Source organism: Candoia aspera, chromosome 1 (genome assembly GCF_035149785.1).
Source record: "Candoia aspera isolate rCanAsp1 chromosome 1, rCanAsp1.hap2, whole genome shotgun sequence".
NCBI lineage: Eukaryota > Metazoa > Chordata > Lepidosauria > Squamata > Boidae > Candoia > Candoia aspera.
In genome coordinates this window covers 251135161-251160502 of record NC_086153.1, presented here as the reverse complement: position 1 = coordinate 251160502, position 25342 = coordinate 251135161, and positions in this window count along the sequence as shown.

Genomic DNA, 25342 nt, shown 5'->3' with positions numbered 1-25342 from the left:
CATATTCTTCCCTATGTACAGACACATACATGCATATATGCGGATCTTTCAACTAGCAACAGAATCTGTGAGGGGATTTGGGGAAGATGCATGTGGTCACTGCATTCAGGTTGGATGGCTCTTCCCTCGGCTCTGCTGAATCCAGTGGACATTGTGTTTCTTCTTTATGGGGATTATTAAGCGTTTTATACAGTGCAAAATCTTCCTTTTCCATGCAGCTGGCATAGCCTGCTTTCCATCTTTTCATTTTACATAGGAAAGATTTTTGTGGGCCACAGAACCTTTTTAACATTAGTGTATATTTTCTGAAATATATTATGAAGCTGCCAGCTTATAGCTTATAGATCTGCTAAAGCCTGGTCTCCTATTCTGTGTTTTAAGGACTAGTGTAATCTAGAGGTCCTGCTGACATAATGGGAAGATGACTTGCATGGATGAATTAGTACCCTGCAAGCCATAATAGAATATCACCTCATGGGAAATGTATATCACTCAAATTGGTTAATAAATATGGCTGCCAGACTTCCAGAAGAAGCTGCTTCTATCCATGGACAACTTTTGATCCAGTGGAGACTTTTTGCCAACTGAAGGAAGGAATTCAGTCTTGACATTTATCCCCTATCCCAAGAAAATCTACATCACAGAAATGGGGGACTGTCCAGAATAGCAGTAGGGGTTGTGCTGGGGACTGGAAAGGAAAGAGACAAAAGTTTAGATTACCTTTCCCTCATTCTGTCAGTAGGAACTTTCTGAGCAGAATTCTGGCAAAGGATGCTCATACCAATGATGTAAACACTAGATTCAACCCAAAAATCAAATGTAAGGCAATTCAATGATGTACATCCTGTAAGAATCAGCTTGTTGACAGACACATTTTTTTATTGCAGTTTAAGCCTGTAAATAGAATCATAAAGCTAAATGGGACAAAGGTTAGTATACATAGTCCAATCTGATGACATCTTGATAGTGGCCATACAGCTTCTCCTTAAAAACTCATAATGAAACTTGTCCTATATATTCTGGCTTTGCACAGTCAGGAATTGTTCCTGAAGTTTAATATAAACATGTCATTTGAATCAGTTGCATTGGGGCTTACAGGAAAAGGTACAGGAAAACAAATTCAATCCATCCACAGTACAGCCTTTCAAATATTTGAAGATGGCTATCCTGTATTCTGAGTATTTACATTATTTAATTAGTAAGTATTTAGCCTTTTCTCCATCAAATGGCACTCACAACAGAAAACTGTAACAAGATTAAAGTTACAAATTAAAATTAAAATACAGTTAATAAATATAATTAAACATTATCAAACAGTGTTAATAATGAGCATAATCTGTGAAGAGCAGTGGGGCTTTATGCTGGGCAGGGGTCATGTAGACTAGGTTTTTCCTCTTCAGCGAGTTGTTGAATAATGAATGTGGGGAAGGAGGCTGTACTGGGCTGTTAGCAAGCCGCAGTGCTCTGGCCTTCCTGTCCCTTTGGGGGATGTTCCCCAGTGGTAGGAAGTCAGCAGGGCAGAAACAGGAATGGCAGCAGAGCCAGAATTCAGCCAAGGGAAGGTGAGCAGGCAGATTAACAGAAAGAAGCCCTGCTGAGAAGACAACCCCAGGGAGAAACAGGAACAGAGATAGAAAGAGAGCTTTATGAAAGATTTTTCTCAGCCCTAGGGGATCAATGAGCACCATGTAATAGAAATAAAAACAAAGAAGACTAGCTGAAAAACAAAGCCGCCATAAGGAGAAAAAACAATGTGAGATGGCAGCAGTGGGAAAAGCTTGGAGAATTGTTCCCCCCTTTAGAAAGAAGAACATTCCTGATGGGATCAGGTGGCAAGTCCATGCTGGCAGGTACAGTAACACAAATGTCTAGCACAGTGTTTCTCAACCTTGGCAACTTTAAGATGTGTGGACTTCAACTCCCAGAATTCCCCAGCCAGCATGCTTTGCCAAGGTTGCCAAGGTTGAGAAACACTGGTCTAGCATAACACTAGTAATGCTATAACCAGCCTCAGAATCCCTGCAGCACAGATGTGGATGGTACAAAGCAGAAAGGTTCTGAAAGCCTGAAACTCCAGAGCCCAAGTGCTGGCAAGGTGAAGAATTAGACAGGAAGTCATAGCCACCAATGGTCATGAAAACTAAATCCCTGACATCATCAAGAACTTTCAAGAAGTGAGGAATAGTCAGTAACATCAATCTCCACTGGGTAACCAGCCCTCTGGGACCATAGACTGACTGTGGGACAGTGTGGATGGAAAGGATAGGGGAGAAACTGAAGACGCCTAGGCAAAGTTAAAGGGAAAATAGATTGGGATAGTTTAATAGATAAAGAATAGTAGGAAAGAATATTGAAGTACATAGTGTTTAGAATAAAGTGCCATAATCAGTAGATAGACTATAGAACAAGGTTTCTCAACCAGGGTTCTGTGGAACCCTAGGGCTCCATGAGAGGTCACCAGGGGTTCCCTGGGAGATCACGATTTATTTAAAAAATTGTTTCAAATTCAGGCAACTTTACATTAAAGAGGTAAGTTTCATTCTTTATTTTCAGTTTAAGAACACTGTTAGTGCATATATACAGGCCTACACATGAAACAAACATAATAATTTTGTAACTTCTGCCCTACATTTGAGCCTGAATGTGCAGGGATTCCTCGAGGCCACAAAAATATTTCAAGGGTTCCTCCAGGGTCAAAAAGTTGAGAAAGGCTGCTATAGAATGTTAAATAGAATAGAAAGTAGAATTGAACAACACAGGATAAAAGTAAGAATAATTCCTGGGAATTAAAAAAAAAACACTTCCAAACCAAACGGAGAAATCTTTATCCAGAAGTATGTTCCTACAATAAAAATCTTAGGGACTTGTTCAGCCTCCTGATTGTCCTGATCGGGGCTGAATCCAGAATTACACTTGAATCTGAGTGTTCAAGGAAAGTGTAACTCCATCAAGCACTCACTGAATCTCTATTTCTTAATCTGCCTTTTGGCTGATGAGAAGCTCATGTTTTGATTCTCTATGCACAATTTTTAAATTGTCAGCAAGGCTTCGATGAATTGTTCTCTTCATATGTTTCTCAGATCTTTTGGTGGTGAGTGTTGCAAACCAAGCAACAGTGCTAACAGCCCTTTTTTTCCTTTTCTTTTTTATGACAAAGATCATCCTAAAAGGAGAAGTCACCTTAAACAAGTTGGCAGTTCAAAGAGTTCTTTGATGAGCACAGAAGTGCTTGCCAAAGTTGATATATTGAGCCTTGGCTGGGGAAGGAACAGCAGGAAACCCAATACTAGGTACTGTAATTGCACTGAACAAAATGTAAAGGATATTAAGAGTTGCTAGCTGAAGACAGGTTTGTTGGTCCTTAATGTATTCCTTCTACTAGACAGACAGAAAGTTTGATGTGGGTTTTCTTACTGTTCCATTTCAGTAACACAAGAATTCTGAATTCTGCCTCAAGCCTGGTTCCAGCATCTGGAATGATGAAACACATGTTTTATTACTTATTTATAAAGTAGGCGCCATAATCTCCAAGGACTTCTGATGCTTAATAACATAATACATTGTAACAAACTATACATTAAAACACACAGAGTGCAAATAAAGTAAAAAATAAAGATAACACATAAAAGCTAAGAAACTGTAACAACAAAATCAAAAACACAAAACAGCTCTCCCCCCCCCCACCTTGCCAGACGTCAAACGTTCCCTGGCCTGCTACTTTATCTAATTCTCAGCAAGTTTCTACAGAAGGAGATGCTGTTCCAAATTAGAGGACCCATAAGCAAGGAGCAGTATCTCCTAGCCTTAACCTCTCAGTTCAAGAAAATCAAGCACAACCAGCAGGTTTTCCTGGGAGATCCTTACTGGATGGGCAAGATTGGTTAAAGGAGGTTGTCCTGCAACAACTGAGGTACCAAGCCAAAAAGGGTGATTTTAGGGTTAGGGTTAGTGTATGTGTTGCCACTATGTTCAGTGTCATTAAAGTGACAACATCAGCCATTGTTGAAATTACGGAGTGATTCTGAACAATCAGCACCACTCCAACCGCCTGATCTGATGTGACAAAAGTGCCCCATGCTATTCTGAATAGAAAGTTGGTTAAATGAGGTTACTCATACTAAGTGGACCATCAACTCTTTGAAGAAGCATAATAAAAATATTTACCCATAGTTCTTTATCAGATCAGAGGAGTTATGGCATGGGATCCCCCAGGACTCTCTACTGAGCCATGTGCTCTTCAGTATTGATATTTAGGGCTTGGAAAAGAGATGAAGAACTGTTGCTAAAGTTGGCAGATAGCACAAAATTTGATGGATAACTAACACTTAAGAAACGGAAATAAATTCAGAGTGTTCTTGATAGGTTGGAACTTTCAGATGAGAATAGCAAAATGAAATGTAATGCAGAAAAATTTGAAGTTCCCCATTTTGGAAAAAGAACCAAATGCACATGAGTGAGGTAGGAGAAACCTGGCATTTAAGAAGGACCTTGAAATTCTTGGGCCTGAAGCTGTCAGCAATGCAATGCACAAAAGAGAAATGCGATTTTAGATTGCATGAATAAAACTGAATTTTTCATATCAAAGGAAGAAATAGTGACACTTTCCTCAAGATAGGTCAGAAGACACATTGAGTATTTTGTCTATTTCTGGTCACCAAACTTCAGGAAAGATTCAGATAAATCTGAAGGGTTCAAAAAATCAAAAGGTTTCAAAAGTGAGTTTGATTGATTTCTGGGGGAAGATTAATCTTTGCATTCATTCCACCATGCAACTTGTGAAAACAAAAAGTTCTCCAGTGTCATGGTGGGAGGAGAGGGGGGCTGGGTCAGAGGGTAGCAGGACTTTTAAAACATTTTAAATAGGAGGGACAGGGAGCCCAGCAGACCTCAAGGGAAGTATCCAAAGACGCATAGCTGACCTCCAGCACCGTGTTATGTATCCAGCATTAAAACGTTCCAGATAACACTGTACTTCACTGTTCCTTCTTATTCAGAAGTCAATGCCCCATTCAGTGGTAGTTTTGAACTGTAGATTGCCACAACTATTCTGCAGTCTTTCTTTTGAGGGTTTCCTTTCCTTGTCATTTGAACCTAAAGTAACAAGAGCTGTGAGGAGGGAGACAGTGGTGAATAAGTTAACAAAAGTGAGGGTGATCAAGCATTATCTAGGAAGCCAGGAGCAAGAATAGAGAATAGAGTAAAGCTGCTCACAGAAATACCGTAGAAAGCTGTTACTTGAGATATATGTCAACAGCCTTGCAGTTCAGAAGCCACGTAGCAGTTCTGGGAGGAACACAGTATCCCTACAAAACAATGCAGCAATGCTGTTATAATACAACTCTTATCTTTACCCCTGCTTTATCTTGTAAGTACAATAAGAGAGAAATGGATCCCTGTGCTTCATTAAAATGGATTCTGTTTCCAATTATCACTGTGCACAAAAGCTATCTTGTTACCTCTACCAAGATTAGTCATTCATTTGCTTTTTGGGGTGGAGTCAATCCATTGACAATATTGTCTGGCCAGGAATGAAGGGAAATCACACAAAAACACAGTTACCTTGCACAAACCCTTTTCTTGCCTACATGAAGTGAGCTTCTGGGAATCATGAGTCTGAACTGTGCTTAATTCATATGGATAAGAAACTAGTAATGAAGGTTGTAGGAATTTTATCTGATGCTTTAAAATTGCTCTGGGTATTTGATATATTACATGTTATGCTTTAAAAATGGATATTTCCATGAACATGGATGCCAAATAATGTAAAATAAAATGTTTATTTTGCATATAAGTCTATGAAAGAAGCATAGATTTTATTTCGGAATACTTTTACTACATTCTGATTCAAAAATTCCCATGATTTAAGAACACTTTTAAAAAATAAATCAAATAATGTGTATCCAGCAAAATAAAGTACGCATCCCCCAACCATTAGTTCTTTTGTGTCCTTTTTCTTCAGTATCCCTGCTTCTCTTAAAAATGGAGGGGCATACGTTGGAGATAGGCACACTTGCGGGGGGGGGGAGGCGGGGAGGCTGGTAGAGATATATATTGGGTACTTTCACAAAATAGCTACCTTAGAGAGGGCATAGCTTTTTACCAAATGGCTGCCACAGTGACCATTGCCATCATGAAACATCTATTTACCAAAATACAAACTGATGCAGTTGATCCTATCACCCCATCTAGTATACTCAAATAATTTCTTTCTTTCCTTCCTTCCCTCCTGGCATGTAAAAATGCTTCCGCAAAGGCTTTGGACTACAGACACCAACCATTTGTATTTTCTAAAAATGCCTTTGGGGCTTCGGTAGAGTTTAAAGATGTTCTTGCAAATAAGAATGCTAGAGGCTGGTGCTTTGATTTTACAAAAAAGGGAACATTATTGCTTTTATGTAGGTTTTTTTTTAATGTTAACTTTAAATGAGGGATAATGCCATAAATGTACACACCACATTTTATTTATTTTAATTTGCAGTAGTGAGACATCATTATAAATGTTCAAAAAGTCAGTTAGAAAATCTTAATCCATAGGTTTTGCATTCCCAACCAGAGTAAAGCAGATAATTCAAAGTCAGCATTTTTTTCTAACCCCAGCACAGCACTTACATTTAAAAATGTACTATATTAACTTAAATAATTGTAATCTATTACACTTTAGATTCAAGATTTAGCAAGATGCCTTCAAATGCACTTCGTAAAAAGAATGTTGTTGCTAGTAGTCCTTTATATCTGTTTTTACATGAGGATTTAATTGATGTGTGCTACTCTAAAGTTGCTTGATAGCAGTAAAGCCATTTCCAAAGCAGACATACACGTTATTAAATGCAGACATTTAAAGGTAAGGAGAAAGGAAATGAAGCAAGAGTCATGGGGAAGTTCATCATTTCCCTTGTTCTGCCACTGTTTCTTTATGAACTGTTGAAAGAACACTATTTCATGCTGGACAAAAATCTGTTTCTCTTACAGGGTATAGGGGTCCATGTCTGCAACACAAGAAAAACATGCTGACAAAAGCTTGCCTTTTCCTCTTCTTTTTTCTCTTATGCTGATGTTTGTCTTTCTGTTCATGCTTCTGTCAACACTGCAGGGAAAAGCATTGTGTGAAGGTGTTTGTAGGCAGTTCCTTTGGTATGCTTCCATGGATACTTTCACAGCCTGACCAAAAAGAAAAAAAAGATGATGAAAATATGTGGCCTTTAGAATGTGGGTGGTGTTAAAGTCATATTAGAGGCACTCACTCAGGAATGTAATATTCCAACAATGAGTTTTGATTTGGAACTACATTTGACTGAAGGCCAGGTGGGAGGCATTACAGAGACAAACCCAAGTTGAAGGGTCAGGCTGCAGACAAATTCATATTGTTTACACATGCACACATCACCTCCTGGAGTATTACACACCTTGTTCTTTGTGTGATCTTGGTTGGTTGACTACTCCTGGGGAGGGTAACCATGGTGTTGAATTGCCTCCATATGTACACAATGTGCCTGCCAGTGGACTGGTGGAGTCCAAACTCTTTGGAAATAGTTTTGTTACCTTTTCCAACCTTACGATTATCAACTGTTTTTCAGAGGTCCTCAGAAATCTTTGTTCGAGCCATGACACACTTCCACATAACTGTGTTATGAAGATCAGACTTTGATACTGAATATCCAGAATTCTGTTCTTTAAATAAGACAGGACCTCCCACACTCACACCTGAGTATCATCCCTTTGATTGAAACACCTGACTCTAATTTTCTCTTCAAATAAACTGATAATTCTAGAGGTTCACATACTTTTGCCACACACAAGTATGTAGCTTTGGATCATTTTCCTCAATAAATAAATGAACAACTATAAAGTTTTTGACTCATCTGTTTAATTGGATTCTCTGTATCTTATTTTAGGACATGTGTGGAGAACAGATCACATTTTAGGTCATATTTATGCAGAAATTTTAAAATTCAAAAGGGTTCACAAACTTTTAAGTACCATTGATGAGAAGACAGACCTGTCTTGTATTATTGAGACCTGGATGGGTGCAGAAGGTGTGTCTTCTCCTCTCTACATCAACCAAATTCACATGGTAGGAGAGAAGGGATAGTAAGTGTCATACAGGAGGCTCTGCAGGTAGATAACCAGAAGTGAGGTCCTCCCAGGGACAGGCTGGGAGTATCACTATTATAGTGCTGTCCCTGTTGCACAGCTGCATCCCTATCTGAGCTTCTGGATCTCACTACCGGATTGATAATGGAGTAATCAAGGCTTCTGGTTTGACTTCAATTTGTCTTTTTGGGGGAAACCAGCTCATAATTTCATGGGTATCATGACATGTCGACCATGGACTTAACCCTGGGGGGTGGGGGGGAGTGATAACTCTTTGTCTCTTGTTGTTTTTCTCTGATAACATCAAGTTTGCTTTGGTTCATGGTTCTGGCATTCCACACACAAATGGTATATGTATCTTTGCACCATTGAATGTTCTTTTTGCCTCAATAACCTCGTGAATCAGAAGAGGTTAAGAATAAGTGATCTGCCAAAAGTCACCCAGTGAATTTCATATGTCAGTGCGTAGATTGGAACATGGATTCCAATAATGCCAGATCTTAGTTGGAGTTCTCAAGCTACATCCTATTCATGAATTTTAATTGTCTACAATTAAGTGTCAGCATTTGCTGACTTGTTTTTTCTTGTCAGTGATCGTATTTATAAACCTAAGCACTTTGAAAATGTTTTCTCCATTAAAAAAAATGCTTCAGCTAGATCATAGTAAGGGGAGAGAGAGCTTTCAGCAATCTTTCTACCTCAGAACACTGTACCCTTGAAAATGTAGTCTTTCTAGCTAGTTATTTTCTACCTCATCTTGGATTAAGGGCTCAGTTTCTCATGGCCATCCATGGTTCTTAATTGTACTGAAAAATTAAAGGTTATTACCAGATATGTAAGCCCTATCCAACTGTTAGAAACAGGTAAATAAATGTATACCTATATAAACATGCATTTAAAAAGAGAGAGGCTTAACTTGTGACATCAGGGATAGAACACAATGCAGTAATAAAATGAGTTATTAAACAAATGTAGTGGTGAGCAATTTTATGTACAATTAGATTTTTTTAAATGAAGGATGGATATGGGAATTGTAATCCAGATTACCAAATCAGAGATAAGATGTACAACAACAAACAAAAAGAACTTTAATAAATGGTTGGAAGAAAAACACCCAAGGATTTTGATAAGAGACTGTTTTATTCATTTGTTTTACATGAATTAGTCCTCTTTGTTTGGCTGAACTCTATAATTAAATAAGTGAGTGAACCAGATTCATTTCACCTATATTTTTAATGTAGAGCATTTGGCATAGGTAAATTAAACCATATACCAAAAACGGTTATGAACCTGTATATTGCTTCTCTTTGATGAAAGATATATCTTATTCTTAAGAAGTAGAACTGCATGTCAACATTCTCAAAATGCTAATTTTCAAAAGTATGCTCATATCTCTGGAGTATTTAACAAACCTTCTCTCATTTAAAATGCAGAATTGACCAAGAATTTTTTCCTATGTAAATCCCACTGAATGGAACAAAAGCTCTGCAAGAATGAACAGGGAGCATTAATTAATCCTTGCACAGTTCCCATTCATTTTGGTATAGGTATTCCAAGAAAACTCACACCAGAAGATGTCCTAAGTGTTATGTAAAACATACATATAAGGAAACATTTGAGACTAGGCCACAGCAAATAGTTATTGACTTTTATTTGATCTCCATCTAAGTACTTTTACATAAAATATTATTTGATAATTTGTCAAATAAAATGGGTAAGAAAAGGGCAAAAAGATGTCCAAAGAATCAATTCAATAAAATTGTTGAACAGATCTTTCTGAAATACTGAGAAAAGTTTGGACTGATACAATATACAAGGGAAAAGAACAAGGAGTCTTCTGGCACCTTAAAGACAAATTCATTATCACTTTAGCTTTCACATTTCACAGGCCACTTTATTAAATGAAGTATAGTCCTGACAAAGCAATTATTATTTAAGTCAGTCAGAAGAGCAATCAAACCCCAGTTTTACCCTATACTATATTTTGCAAGCTGGAATCTCTAACCTAGAGATTGTCTTGCAAGTCAACATCCTGCTTTCCATGTTTCACCATATAGGAGGTAAAGGTAGCATCCTGACAAGGAGTTAGTGTCATAAAAGTCTTCAGAGTTACACTAGAAGGTATAAAAAAATATTGCAGGGAATGCTGAGATGAAAGAGGCTGAGGAAAAATGCATATAGGTGAAGGTTGACTGCAAGAAATGATAAAACACAATACTGTATATCCTCGAATATGTATAAAGAGAAAAAAAGCAGTTAAAAAGAATGTAATCAAAGAGAGTAAAGAATGGTTAAGATTGAAAGTGGCCAAAAATGCAGTGATTTTGATACACATAAGATCGTTGTTTTGAAAGTAGGTGAAAAGCACTCAATAATGAGCCACCAACAGATTGAATAAAATTAAAAATAACAGTAACGAAATGATCTGGAAAGAAACTGAAATGAAGGAATGCTGGAGTATCTTATAAATGTTTGCTTATAGTGTAACATGAAGACAGAGCAGTCAAGAAAAAATGGGTAATGCAAGCCTGGCACAAGTATGTAAGTTGTGTCATTTGTGTGATGATGTCATGGTGCACATATCATCGTTTGCTCCCCGCACACTCCCTTGTAGAGACCCATGGGAGTGACTATCATTATACTGTGTTAAAAAATACAACTGTGTACGGTTCCAAGAAGCCATCCAGCCTGCCTGCCTCCATCCCTCCTGGGCCTACCAATAGCTTTCTAACATAAACCACACATTTTATCTGTCTGTCAATCATCTCTCTCTCTCTTTCTCTTTCCCTCTCCCCCTCTCCCTCTTCTTCTCCCTCTCTCTGTCTACCTGTCCATCTATGATCAGTTGAAGATTAGGGGGTCTTCTTTGGTAGGGAATTCTAGAACCTGGGAACAGGCCCTAGAAAAACTGTTCTGAAGCCCAACTCATCCTTGAAAGGTAGTTGCTACAATAATAGTTGACAGTCACTACAGAGAGACATCCAATCCATCATATTTTGGAGCTAAAATCCAATGTAAATACTTAGAAAACATTTTCAGCTCAGTAGGACTTTAGAGTAAATATGCCCAGAACTGTATTTCTGGTAGTTTCATGTATCTAGATTTTGGCCTACTTCTAACTTTTATTGTAATGATGCTTGTGCGTGATAGAAATTTGTGAAGTCCAATCCCTACCGTGCATTTGTGATTGCAAAAACTGTTCCAAAGGCTCTGGAGCAAAAAATAATATAGTGTTGAAGCTGTGAAGGGCTTCAGTAGCTGAAGTAAACACATGAACTTCCCCACTCATGAACAAGAGTGAGTTTAGACAGAGGCATAGTATGCAATAGACATGTAAGTCTATCATTCCATATGAGGAAGATCATTGCTTCAGAACTAATTATATGATCAAATATAAACAGTTAGGACAAATTTCACATGACATTTTTCCAAGTCTCTTGTAGTAAAGAAAATAAGAAGCTTCTTCTAATGGGCCAAATCACTGGTCCATCTAATACAGTACTGCTAGCATTCACTGGCACTGATACTCCATAGTTTTGGGCTGGCGTTCTTCCAACCTATCTGAAGATGTCTGCAACTGAACCTGTAACTTGTGTTGTTTTTCCTCAGTTGCAGTCTTCTTTTATGGTTATTTTTTTCTTGGAAAAGCCAACAACAGTGAGTTCATTTTAATTCTAATAACTTCACTTCTAATTACATTTGGCTCATCTTAGAAGCTAAGCAGGATTAATTTTGATTAGGATTTGGATGGGAGCACATCTTAATCCCTGAGCTGTTGGCTGCAGATGGAGGTTTTTTTTTAAATCTCAGAAGAAGGCAATGGCAAACTGCTTTAAAACACTGCCAAGAAAAATGCATGGATGAAAATGCAAGAGTTGAACCTGACTCAAGGGAGCTTTTAATTTAAAATTGATGCTACACTGAAAATTATGGGGGTTGTTTTCCAAAACATTTGGAGAATACAAAGTTGAGGAAGGCTGTATGCAGAATTCTCTTATAGAGCTTCCATCCCAGTCAATGTATTGCAGTTTCTCAGCTAATTTGGCAGAGCTGCCCCCTTAGAATAAGTGCATGCTTTTTCTCTAAAGCTGCAATTGGCATAGAAATTGAGTAGAATTGAACAAAAATATTTGTTTCACTTCAAGAAACTGTCTTTTCCAAACTTATCAATTCCTTAGTTGCTGGGATGGTATTCTTTAGAAAGGAGGAAGCAAAATGCATCTTGACTGAATATCCAAACGTGAACAATGCTAGCTATTTTAAAAATCTGGTGAAACGGAGTGAGCTGACACTAACACACAGTTGGCAACAACTAAGATTTGGGAGAACACAGTTGCACCAGCCCCTAATAAAGAAGTCTGTATTTTCAGTCCAGGCAAAACGCCAACATCTTTACAATTACTCATTTTTCGAGTCCCTAAAGCCGATGGGAAATCATTGAAAGATGCTATTCAAGCTCCAAGTTGAAAAATACATGAAGAGGATTGTTGCACAGTATAAAGAAAGGTAAGATCAGGAAGAAGATAAAAAAGTAGAGTGTTTTGCATCAATACAATAAATTACTCGTATTACAGAACAGATTACAGATATGTTTTTTATGTGCAACATCTACATACTGTACACAGAGTCCCATTTTATAAGTGCCTTTAATTAAAAACTATCAATTAAATCCAATCTAATTTATTTTTACATAGCAAACAAAAATTAGATTTTATAGATGAGGAAAATGAGAAAAATAGGGAAGGGGGTGCTTCAAAGGCCATATCATCAGGGATAGGTCAGCAGTGCCCATGTCCTTTGAAAACGAAACAGATGTTTCACTGCCTGGTAAGGAAAGTGAGAGACAGAGAAGCAAATGACTGAATAAAAAGAAGCAGGACAAAAAATAGTGCACAGAAGGAGAAACAAAGGGGGGAAATGCATAATATTTGGTTTCTGGGCAGAGAAACACATGAGTATTGTAATGCAGTTGATATATAGAAACCTGCTTCCGTGTGCAGATTCTCTGGTGGAGTAAAAGTCCTGGAGATCACAACACCGCTGATTTTCTTCCTTTTGTCTGAAAGGTGCATGGGTTGAGGAGCCTGCCTCGAGATAAATACGTAACTCTCTGTGGTTGTCTAAGTAGCAGCATACATCCCCCTAAAATGCAATCAGCTGCCTATATAAAAATTTAGGTAGCAGATGCCTAGAGATCAGTGGAAAGCATTTTCCAGAAGCATTAAGATAATGCTGTGGCATCAGTCCTTTGAGAATCACAAACTGAACTGTACATAATAAGCTAAGGACTGCAACTGGCACCTAGGCTGGTTGGCAGACCAACCATGGGCTGGGCAGTAGAAGGACAGGAATATCTTGCTCTGTTGAGGAAATTTTTGCATAACAGGTTTGCATATTTCTTTCATGTGGACTCAAATAGGTATAATTCAAATTGTTGGTGTTAACCTATAGAGCTTTGGACTGCAAGGTAATTTCAGGGCTGCCTCTTCTGAATAGAATCTGCCCATCCAGTGAGGTCTTTCTGAGAGGGAATGTTAGGGTCCTTACATTCTTAATTCTTAAAAGATTAAGGGGATGGGGCCCACAGGTCAACCTCAGTGGCAGCCCCAACGATGTAGACAGCTTACTTTCTGAGGTACGTTTGGCTTTTACTCAGTTGACTTCTCAGAAAGCTTTAAAACTAGTCCTGCTCAATAGGCCCTCAACCTCTCATGGTGCTTTTTTGTTGGAACTTTCTATCATTGATTATAATGCTTACCTAATGGTTTTATTGGGAGACAGAGGAAGCTTTTGTTATAAGTTGCCATGTATCTTATTGTTGAAGCTACCTGGAATCCTAGTGGTGTGGTCGTTTATACTAAATATAAATAAAGTCTATAATTATATTCACAGTATGATCATATCATTGCCCTATGATAGAAATGTTCATATAGCTTGACTACAGCTTTCAAATGTTAACTAGCTATCTGGAAAAAAAGTCAGTCATAAAGTTAATCTCTCTTTTATTTTCTGGGCTGCAAATTGATTGCATACCTTAGAAGAAAAGAAAATTGGTGGGAAGTTGTGGGTTTGGGTTTTTTTTTCAAATTGTAAAAAGGATTAAACAGGGCCCATTTGAGGTATTTATCAGTTGAGTTTTACCAATATAGATTTATACTTATTTAAGCATTTCTATATCACACATCAAACCAGATTCCAATGCGGTGTGTGTGTGTGTGTGTGTGTGTGCGGTGTTGTTAGTATTTGTCCTGCATGATTGCAAAGTCCGCTTTGGTTTGCACTGTGCTCCCCTGTCTTACAGCGAAGCTATCAGTGCATGAGGTGATGGGAGGGTGTTGTTTTCCAGCCAGCTGGCCACAGAATCAGAGGCAGATAGGGCTGAGAGGGAGTCACTGGCCCAAGGTCCCCCAGATGGCTTCCAGGCCTAAGGGAGAGTAGAACCTGGATGTCCCCATTCTTAGTCCTTCATGCATGAACTTGTACCTCCCCTATGAAGATAGACTATCTCATGACATTGATTTCTAAAATTTAAGTCCTGCATGTCCATTGTTGAAAAGTAACCCAAAGGGATTTGGGATTCTTCAGCTTAAGGATGGTAACCTCTGTTGCCCAGCAGAATAACAGAACACCCATTTTAAAAACCAGATTCTTTTTGAATATAAATGCAAACAATCATCACAGACAAATACCTGTTTATAAGACAAATACCTGTTTCTACAAACTGAAAAGAATGCCTGGTGCCTGATGTGATTGATTGATTGATAGATTGAGACAGATATCACAAAGAGAGCACAGTGCCTTTACCACATGGTGAAACTGTGGAATCTGCTTTTATAGGTTGTGGTAGCAGCTGCCAACTGATCACGAAACTGATGTATTTCCTCAAACTTCAGAATCAGAACAACCTTGTTCTCAACTTTTAGAGACATCTTACTGACTACTAGGAGAACAGAAAACTGAAGATGATAGGGCTTTAGTCCAATCCAACAGAGTTTTCTGTACATTTTCATCATTTTATTTAGTCATATGCATATATATAAATTAAACATTAATACATGTATGAATGTATTTAGTTATTCAAATAAGATTTTTCTATCATGAAACAGACTTAAAATTACTTCACAGAAAGTTAGTCCCTAATTGTGATATGTTATATTCTGCCAGGTAAATTTTCTTAGAAAAAGATATGATTTTTTTACCCTTCTTGTGTATCCCAGGACTGTGTGCAACCTCCAAATCCTCTTTTTGCAGCTCCCAGAATTCCCTGTGACTACGTCACTGTAATGGTATGTGGGAATGACCTTGGGAGACAGGAGGGAGAGCTGTAGACTGGATAACTGGCATGTAAAATGTATCTCAGCCCACAGAAGGAGAGATGGCATGGGAAACATTTCAGGAGGGACCCTCCCTAAGTTTCCCAGAGAGTAAAAGTAAAGGAGGGGAGAAATACTTTCAGTCTTGCAATATTCTGTTAATGTAACCTTAAAATAAGGATAGAGCTAGTACTCCTGGTTGTACTTCTTGTCTAGACTACCTCGCAGAGCTAACAATGACTGAGATTCAATAAAAGCACAGTTTCTTGACATTCTGAGACAAAATTAACATGTGGTATAGGCCCTACATAAGTTTAACCTAGTTTAAAATAAAACAAAGACCCTCTCACAAAACACCAAGAGGTCCATTTTCATGTGTAACTTTGCCCAGTTTGCATTACTACTTCAGACACTGCAGCCCTTGGGTTCCCCAGTGGATATTTACTGCAGTCCTCGGCCATCAGAAGGTTACTCCAAGGCTAAAGAACCTCCCAACTGGCAATATATTTCATGTTGGCTGACTATGTCATTCTCCTCTTCAATAGGCATAGACAGCAAGGCTTTTGAAAGAACATGAATCTGGATGGCGAGAGAGTGCCTGATGAAGGCTCTTTCCTATTTTGCATTATGTGAAGGTGCTCCACAGAGGGTGTTCTCTTGGGGGAATGCCATCCTCTGGAACAGCCTGCCGCTCAAGGCCTTCTGGGGTCTCAAAGTCTTCTGGAGGCTTGTAAAAACATAGGTTTTCCAGAAGACCTTTGGGACAGATTAATGGAGTCATGGGTGTCAGGATCTGCTTATTGTTGTTACTTTATTACTAATCATTATTGTTATATTCTTTTATTATAATTTATCTCTGCACATCACCTAGAATCCATCCAGACCGAGGTAAGAGATGACTTGCATAAATAAATGCATAAAATAAAACAAGTGACCACAAATGACTTGAGCTACAGTTAAAGGGCATTCAATGAATGTCAAATGGATGTGGGTTTTAAAACCTTTGTGCCCAGTAGGCGAGGAGGAAGGGGAGAAGGATCCATGAACCTTTGGTGATCCTCAAGGAAAGTGTGAGACTAGCAGGATTCCCTTGTGATTGTCACAATATTTGTATTATGGACATTGCAAGTTCTGTATCAATATGATGAGGAAAACTTGAAAAAACAATATTGATTACAAAAGAGCTATCTATTGCAGAGAGTGGTAATAAAGCAGGAAGTTCTTCCAGTCACTGAAAAGCTCTTGAAAGCTGCAGAAAACATTCATGACATTTTAAAGCAAAGGAAAACAAAAGCACTGTAGGCCACCATTCTGTCCGTGGCTGCTCAGTGCCCTTTTCCTCAGCTGTAGGCGCCTACTCAAAATGGAAGGTCAGTAGGCTTCTGCCCTTTGAGTCTCCTGGCTTTGTTATCTTATTACATGATTTTTAAGAAGACAAAGAGGATGGAGAAAGCTAAAGGCTCTTGCAATGTATCAGGAATGACCTTTTTAATCTTCACATATTATGAAGACAGGAAAACAAAAGCAACCACTCCCACTATTGTTCCAAAAACTTGTACTGGGACTGCAGTGCTGACTGCATTGCAAGAGAATTCAGAGCCCTAAGAATTAGGAAGGAAAGAATATTCAGATCCCCAATTTTTCACCTTAGGAGAAAGCAAAAATTGTCACTACTACTTACCTTAGTCTTGCTTACTTAGAACTTTTCTATTCTCTCTCTCTCCATCTCTGAAGCCTGTAAATAGTAAGGTCCCAATTCAAATCAGGGGCTTTTGAGGGCGCAATCTTTTGTTCTCTCAAACAAAATAGTAAAGTTTTCCAAAATCTGACACTTGTAAATATTTTCAGTGATCAACACAATAATTGAAAAATGTTTTGTACTAGAGAATATCTACACAGATATCTGCACATTCTATCTGCCCCCTTTCTACCAGCAAAAGTGTTCTGAAAAGAACTACTAGCAGAATAAAAATTCTGGATCCCAGCCCTGTGTTTTCAGTGAAAAATGTGTTACTTTCATTCATAATACTGACTATTTCTTCAAATTTCACTTGATTCACCACTAAAACTATAAAGTGAGAAAAATGAACAGACTGAATACATATTATGTCTATGATAGGTAGAGTGCAAGAATCCCTATGACCACTAAATATCAGCAAAGGGATAAAGAAATCACTTTGTGTAACCATCTAGTGGCCACCTGAACTTTGCAGCTCAGATCTTGTAGCCCTAAGTACAGTTGTATAGTTGATAGAATACTTCATGTTGCGATCTTGCAAAATATATTTATTTATCAGGCAGAAGCCCCTTGAGCTCAGTGGAATTTACGGTTGAGCAGAAAGTAAAAAATTACATTGTTAGAACAATCTGGTATGAGCATTTTGAAATTGTTGAGAAAAATTCTGAAAGCGGAGAAACAATTATATTTTATTTCATCATCTTAGAATGACTGACACCCTAAGATTCTTATTCTCACAAATGATAATCCTGTAATCATAAGAAATGTAAAGGAAGTCACAATGACTTGTGTTTTGACACTGGATCAACTAAGTCACTTTTAAAATAGACTATGTCGCATCCCTCCAAATGTTGTCTTCTTCCTCTATCTTTTCAGAGCTCAGTAAATTTAGCAAAAAAAAAACCATGGCACAAAAGAAATAAAAACCAAAATGGTTCAGGTGCACAGTCTCCATATATACAAGAATGCAGACAAACCATTCTAGAGTATTCCACAGTTTAGTCTGTATGTATCACTTATGCATTAATCTTTCTAAACAGAATTATGATTATATCTCTCTCACACAATCAAATTACTGATTTTAAAAAAATCAAGATTGTGACTGCAAAAACTGTAATCTGGGTGGATTGTTTTGGAAGACACAAATTTTGCATTTTTAATCCAAACCACAAGATATATATCAGTTATACTTCAAACATTCAGTTCTTCCTATCTTGCATGCAATTCTCCAATCAACAAACAAGCAAAAGGTTTTGATTTAAAAGGAACTGTACATAAAAATGCATACATTTGAAACAATGCACAAAATGAATTATATTAGGAAAAAGACATATACAGCATCATCCAAGCAAGGCCCAGGAGACTTGCCTTCTCTGTCTTAGCACCTGCCCTATGAAACAACATCTCCCCCAAGATTTGGATAGTTATGACCCTGTAAGCCTTCTGTAGGGCCTTGAAGATCTGGCTTTTCCCTCAGGAACTGGGCCAAAATTTTAGTGGAACACAAGGCATAAAGGTGGTTAGGTCCCCTCCCACCTCAAATAGTTTATTAGAAGGCTTGGTCACATTGTACTGTTTATGTGTGTTTAATTATTATGCTTTTTTTCTTATAGATATCTAAGATATTGTTTTTACTCCTATGTTGTTGGTTTGCCTTTATATATTGTTAGCCGCTCAGTCACAATGTTGATATGGGCAGCCATAAATCAATTAAAGAAATAAATGTGATAAATGCATTCAACCATACATACAAATGTTTGTGATATTTGTAAATGAAGTTCCTAAAGTGGAAACAGGTCACAATTTAAAATTTGAACAAAGGCAACTTGAAGCTGACTCATCCATTTCTAGTTCTGGGACACTTACTTTTTCTTAGAAAATATTTACTCATCAGTAGTGTCTTCACCTAGCTGTGTTTGCACATACATTCACATATCTAAGATTACAGAAGACAAAGATATTTATATATTTTCCCACAGTGACAAAAAACAATTCAGAACAACTAATTTTAAAAAGAAAAAATGAGCCATATATATTATGACTTCCAGTACGTTTGTAAATAAAGAAAGTAAGCGATTTCTCTTGTCTTCATCTTACAGGTGTGGAATGATCACTGAGAAGTAATGAATTTATAGCCAAAATGAGATTTAAATATATTTTGTTGTTTATTTGTTTAGTCGCTTCCGACTCTTCGTGACTTCATGGACCAGCCCACGCCAGAGCTTCCTGTCGGTCGTCAACACCCCCAGCTCCCCCAGGGACGAGTCCGTCACCTCTAGAATATCATCCATCCACCTTGCCCTTGGTCGGCCCCTCTTCCTTTTGCCTTCCACTCTCTCTAGCATCAGCATCTTCTCCAGGGTGTCCTGTCTTCTCATTATGTGGCCAAAGTATTTCAGTTTTGCCTTTAATATCATTCCCTCAAGTGAGCAGTCTGGCTTTATTTCCTGGAGGATGGACTGGTTGGATCTTCTTGCAGTCCAAGGCACTCTCAGAATTTTCCTCCAACACCACAGTTCAAAAGCATCGATCTTCCTTCGCTCAGCCTTCCTTATGGTCCAGCTCTCGCAGCCATATGTTACTACAGGGAACACCATTGCTTTAACTATGCGGGCCTTTGTTGTCAGTGTGATGTCTCTGCTGCATGCTTTTGATTACATTACAGGTAATCCTTCACTTACAACAGCAATTGGGACCAGGCTTGACCATATCACTTAGCAATGGCAATCCTGGCAGTCTCAGTTGCTGTCATTAAATGAGGACTGCACAGATCATTAAGCGAGGACCTCACATGACCGTGATTTCTGACTTCCTGCTGGCTTATTCCAAGCATCATATTAACTGACTTATATTTAAAACAATTTTTAAATGTAAATGGCAGTAGGTCTAGTTGCTTTCTCAAATCACAGCTGAAGTTGTCCTTGCTCTAGGAATTAATAGCTAATGGTCTGTTTGTGCCAATTCATTTTTTAAATAAGAATTTTATTAAGTTTCAAGCAAAGATAAAAGCTACAGAAAAACAAAAAAACTACAAAGAGAAAAAACTAAAAAAGTGTAGAAACACAAGAGAAAAAATTCTCAAAGTTACAAAAAGAGGTGACTTCTGACTTTTAACAGCAAGGATATACAAAAATTTCCATATCAATCCCTTACTCTATATTAAACCAAAATCACATTATTTCTATAAATCATTCTATTGGCACATTGTAAAAATCACAGTTATTCCCTCCCCTTATATTAAAAGAAAAAGAAAAAGAAAAATTTATATAAACTTCCTAATCAACTTCCCCCCAAAGATAACATTTATTTAATTATTTCCTTCCTACTACTATTCTATACATTACTGTCTATTATAACAAAGATCAAACTAAAAAACATATAAATTGTCTGCCATTGTACTTGGTAATACAACAATTTTAATAATCTTAATCATATTAAACCCAAAACCAGACATTTATTATTTTTTTTGTTATACCTCAATAATCTTAATCCAAATCATTAAAGATAAATGAAATCAGCCAAACCCTAAAATTAATCCAGATAAATATTCTTAAACCCTTATCCCACTTCAAAATAAACCAGAGCATTTACATATTCCCACAATGCACACAGAGCTCTTTTTTTAAAAAAAGATCAAACAGCCCAACTGCCCCCCTCAAAAACTCCGATTTCTCTTCAGGAGACCTCCCATACATAATAACCCCTTCTTTTCCATGGTGTTCCACCAGAAAATCAACTTCACTTGTGGCTTGCAACTCAATCTCTCCCTTAAATTTTTCCAACTTGACTATCCAGTCTTCATCCAGCATTTCAACGGAAGTCCCAATTTCACTCTTAGGAGAGACATTTTTGTCGCTGTTAAATTCCTCAGTTTCATCCATGACATCCCCAAGCAGATGACACATTTTAGACCTCATATTTTCCACAATGTCCTGGATACCTTGCATAAAAACTTGGTAGGAATCAGAAAGCATCTGTTTAAAATCCTGGTGGAAGTCAGAGAAAATCTGTTTAAAATCCTCCATGTCTCAAGCAGTAGATTATGGTGCCCCCTAGGAGCTTAACCAAGGAAAGTCGAAGATATGAAAGAATTCTGAAATGTGTTTACGTAAGTGAAAGTGAGATATGCAGACAGTTCCCCTGGGAAAGTAGAAGCAGAAAACTGAAAGTTCAAAACAGCCTATTCAATATGTAGGAAAATGCTAATATCTTCAAATTTAGTACAAAAATAACAACAGGGAGACAATTATTTACTCTCAGTCCTCTGTAATATTTGGATGGAAAACAAAGTCCAAAACTTAAAAACAATTTTTTAAAAAATTGATCCCAAAAATAACAAGAAGCACCAAGAGAACCCGCTTCTTCTTGCTATAGAAAGCCTCTCTTAGGGTACGCATACTTAAATATATATACATATACATATACATATACATATACATATACATATACATATACATATACATATACATATACATATACATATACATATACATATACATATACAGGGTGATTTAGAAATGGGGTGGCTGGTCTTAGTGTCCTTTTAAGGCTAAAGCACAGCTTGGAAATGGTGACGTCCCAGCCTCCTGGCTGCTCTTACCAGTCAAACACGAACACTGTTTGCAATCTTCTGGCTGGAGGCAGCCATACGGAGGACAGATTCCAGGTGTTTCCCTTTTTCTGGAAAAACACTCCTGGGCTTCAGGAAAAACCTGCCTGAGTCCGAAAAACCTGCCGCATTGTCAGTTCCGCCCACTGAGACCAGCTGTTCAGTTTGCCATGTCCCCACCGGAAGTCTGTTTGTGCCAATTCAGTATTACTCCAGAAGTCCCTGTCCCTGAATTACCGAAGTAGAATTAGTCTTTCAAATGCAAGTAATTATTTTCCTAGAACTACACAAATGTAAATAGGTGATTTGAAATAACAACTGTCTCAGTGAGACTTCTTGTAAAGCTATGACTTTGAGTCACAGTTGTGACTTCAGGGCCTTGTCCTTTTTGCCATCCAATCAAGAGATTCCTGTGATGGGGTTTTGAACTCTCATTGTTTTAAAACAACAAGCGTTTTCAATTTCTATTATTATTCAGGGCTAGTTCTAGAATTAGAATGTTGGTCTGACAGCACTAGTGTATAATGTATCCAATTCATTATTCAAGACTCCCTCAGCAGCTACAATTCTTTCAGCCTTTGTAGCAGCAGAGGCATCCGTGGTGGAATAGGGGGGTGTAAAAAATCCAACATGGCAGCTGTGGCTGCGTATGCAAGCCCTGTTCCTTTTCAGATCTTTCTAACATGTGCAATGCATGTCAAAAAAGGGGGAGAGGGTCAGTTGTGTGGTTATGGCTACCATCTCAACTTTTTTGACACCCATGCAGTGCCACCTGTGTGGCGCCCACCTCTATATGTCTACTTAGAAGTATGTCCCATAGATTCCATGATTCCTATAGTCAGTCAAGAGGATTAAAGATGAATAGTTTCTTAGATTACAGGACTATCCATTCTTTCAACTGAATTATGTGCTAATTGTCATTATATTAAAATGTATTTAAACACAGCCTTTCTCTGATTAATGTCTATGTTGAAAAGTATCATTTCTTGATTGGCTTGTTGACAGTAATCTCAACCTATGGAAAAACTGAATCTTCAAATGGCCATTAAATTAAAGAATTAGATCCCCTATCTGCCATGAAATGGATTATATGATGATACTATCTAATCCAGGGAATAGCATTTTTTTTAATATCAAGTAATCTATTGGCATCTGCATTCAGTGGGTCTTAAGCCAACAGTACACAGGTCAGAGCCAAAAACAATGGGGTTATCCATTCTTTCTCTAGCTGGTCCTCTTCTATCTCACCCTGTCATGTTCATCGTTTCAATGTTTGTATACATCGTAACGTTTCGCATGTCAGTTTTCTAACCCGTGTTTGCGGGTTGGAAATTTCCAGCCGTGCCAGGCTGTAATCTTCTTACTGCAACTGTGGAATGTATGTTTGGGTTAGTGACTCTGTTCAAGGTTACTTTCTCAGGCCGATGTGGGTAACGGTTGCTAACACCTGGGAGGGGGTGGTTGCTAGGAGGGAGGAAGGGCGGGGCTGGTTTTGAAGCGAGGGTTTTTAGTTTGTATTTTGCTCATTCTCAGCTTTCTTCGTATTTGCATACTATTCTTTCAATAAACCAGTTTTCATTAAGAACCTGCTTGTGAGGCTGAGTATGTCAGAATAGGCAATCATTACACACCCAGTGTAATTTGATCTTGCTGCATTGATTGCTTGCAGGGAATTGTTACAATTATTCCAAGGAGGGTATGAAAGTAGTCAGAGGGTTTCAGATTTGCCTTCCCCTAATCTAAACTATGCCATAACTCCCGGAACTCCAGATTCACAAAACATGACCTAAATTGCTCATAGAGTTGCCAGTGGAATAAATGAAATTTCAAATTGCCAGTAAAATATGCAGGTAAAATAACTACAAAACCATTGCACAGCAACTAAAACCAACTGTTTTTTTTAAATTAATGTTTTATTATACATTTGTTGAATCTGATGTTACTTTAATCACTCATCTTGGGAGGCTTTTGCCAGAAAGGTGGAACTACAAATATTTTAAATAAAAAAACTAGAGATCAGCAATATGGCACCCATAGACCATACCCTACCCTTCAAATTGACTGAAATCTTGCGATACCTCCATAGCTTCATGTTGTTTTCAGCTAGTCAGAAATTTGGTGTACTAGAAAGAATTGGAATAAATCTTACATTCAGTCTGTTGCCTACTCCCCACTTCCATGGGTTAAATCCATTAATACAAAGGCACTTCAGTCAATATATTTTAATTTATAATAATTAGAACATGTGAATTATGCATGTATGATAGTACAATTATAGTATGACATGGATATAGTATGACATAGAAATTTTTTTGTAGTCTTCTAGCTCACTATCATCTCATTTGTACCAGAGTTAAATCACATTTTATCTGGTTATTACGTGGGGGCGCTGCGGGTTAAACCGCTGAGCTGTCGATCGGAAGGTCGGCGGTTCGAAACCGCGCGGCGGGGTGAGCTCCCGTTGCTAGTCCCAGCTCCTGCACACCAAGCAGTTCGAAAACATGCAAATGTGAGTAGATTAATTGGTACCGCTTCGGCGGGAAGGTAACGGCGTTCCGAGTTGTCATGCTGGCCACATGACCCGGAAGTGTCTATGACAACACCGGCTCCAAGGCTTAGAAACGGAGATGAGCACCGCCCCCTAGAGTCGGACACGACTGGACTTTACGTCAAGGGAAACCTTTACCTTACCTATCATCCTTTATGTAGCAACTGTCTATGTCTGTGAACCTGAGCCCAGGATCAAGGAGAGGTCTTATCTGCTGTAATAACAGATTGTACAGGGCCTTAGTAAATGTGTTTTTCCTTGCCTCAGCAGGATTTCTCTTTTTTATATTTATTCATTTCTCTGTTCCAGATCAGATGTGTACTGGCCACTCCTATACCTTGCTTATGGCACACTTTAATTTTCTGAGATTATAAACTGCTATGTTATGAATTTGCATTAAGTGTATATATAATTAAATGTATACCTTTTCCTGATTTCCTCTGTTATTTTTTCTAATAGTGAATACCCTGAGACAATCGATAACTAAAAATATAATCCATGGAATTTAGTATTACAAGAAATGGTGTTTTGATATGGTCAGTTGACTACTCAATAAAGTTATACTACTACTGCAAGAAATGGTGGGAGAAATCTGACATCCCATTAAAAATATTTTTAATGGCAATGCTATGACACTCTTAGAAATGTCATGTATCTCTTCGAATTATACATTTTTGGTATAACTAAATGAATACTTTCCAGAATAAATAGCTGGTGCAAGCTTACTATTAGGAAATGGAGTATCTTCTTTAAAAGGTACTAATATTCCCATGCCACTTTGTATATTACCTGAATTGAGGTGGAATGGGAACTGATTTCCTTCATGCCAAGGTTCAATTTCCTAGCATTCCTCTTTTCTCTAGTACTATTTTATTATCTGGTTTGCTCAAGCTTGTCTTGTACATCCAGAGAAAAACTGTTATTCCCTAATAAACTAACCAATGAGTCTGAAATTTAGTTCTATGCGTTCCTTGAGTGGTGTTACCCAAGCCAGGAATTTAGAGCCACAAGTCCAGGAAGATCCCAAAATTATATACAAGATC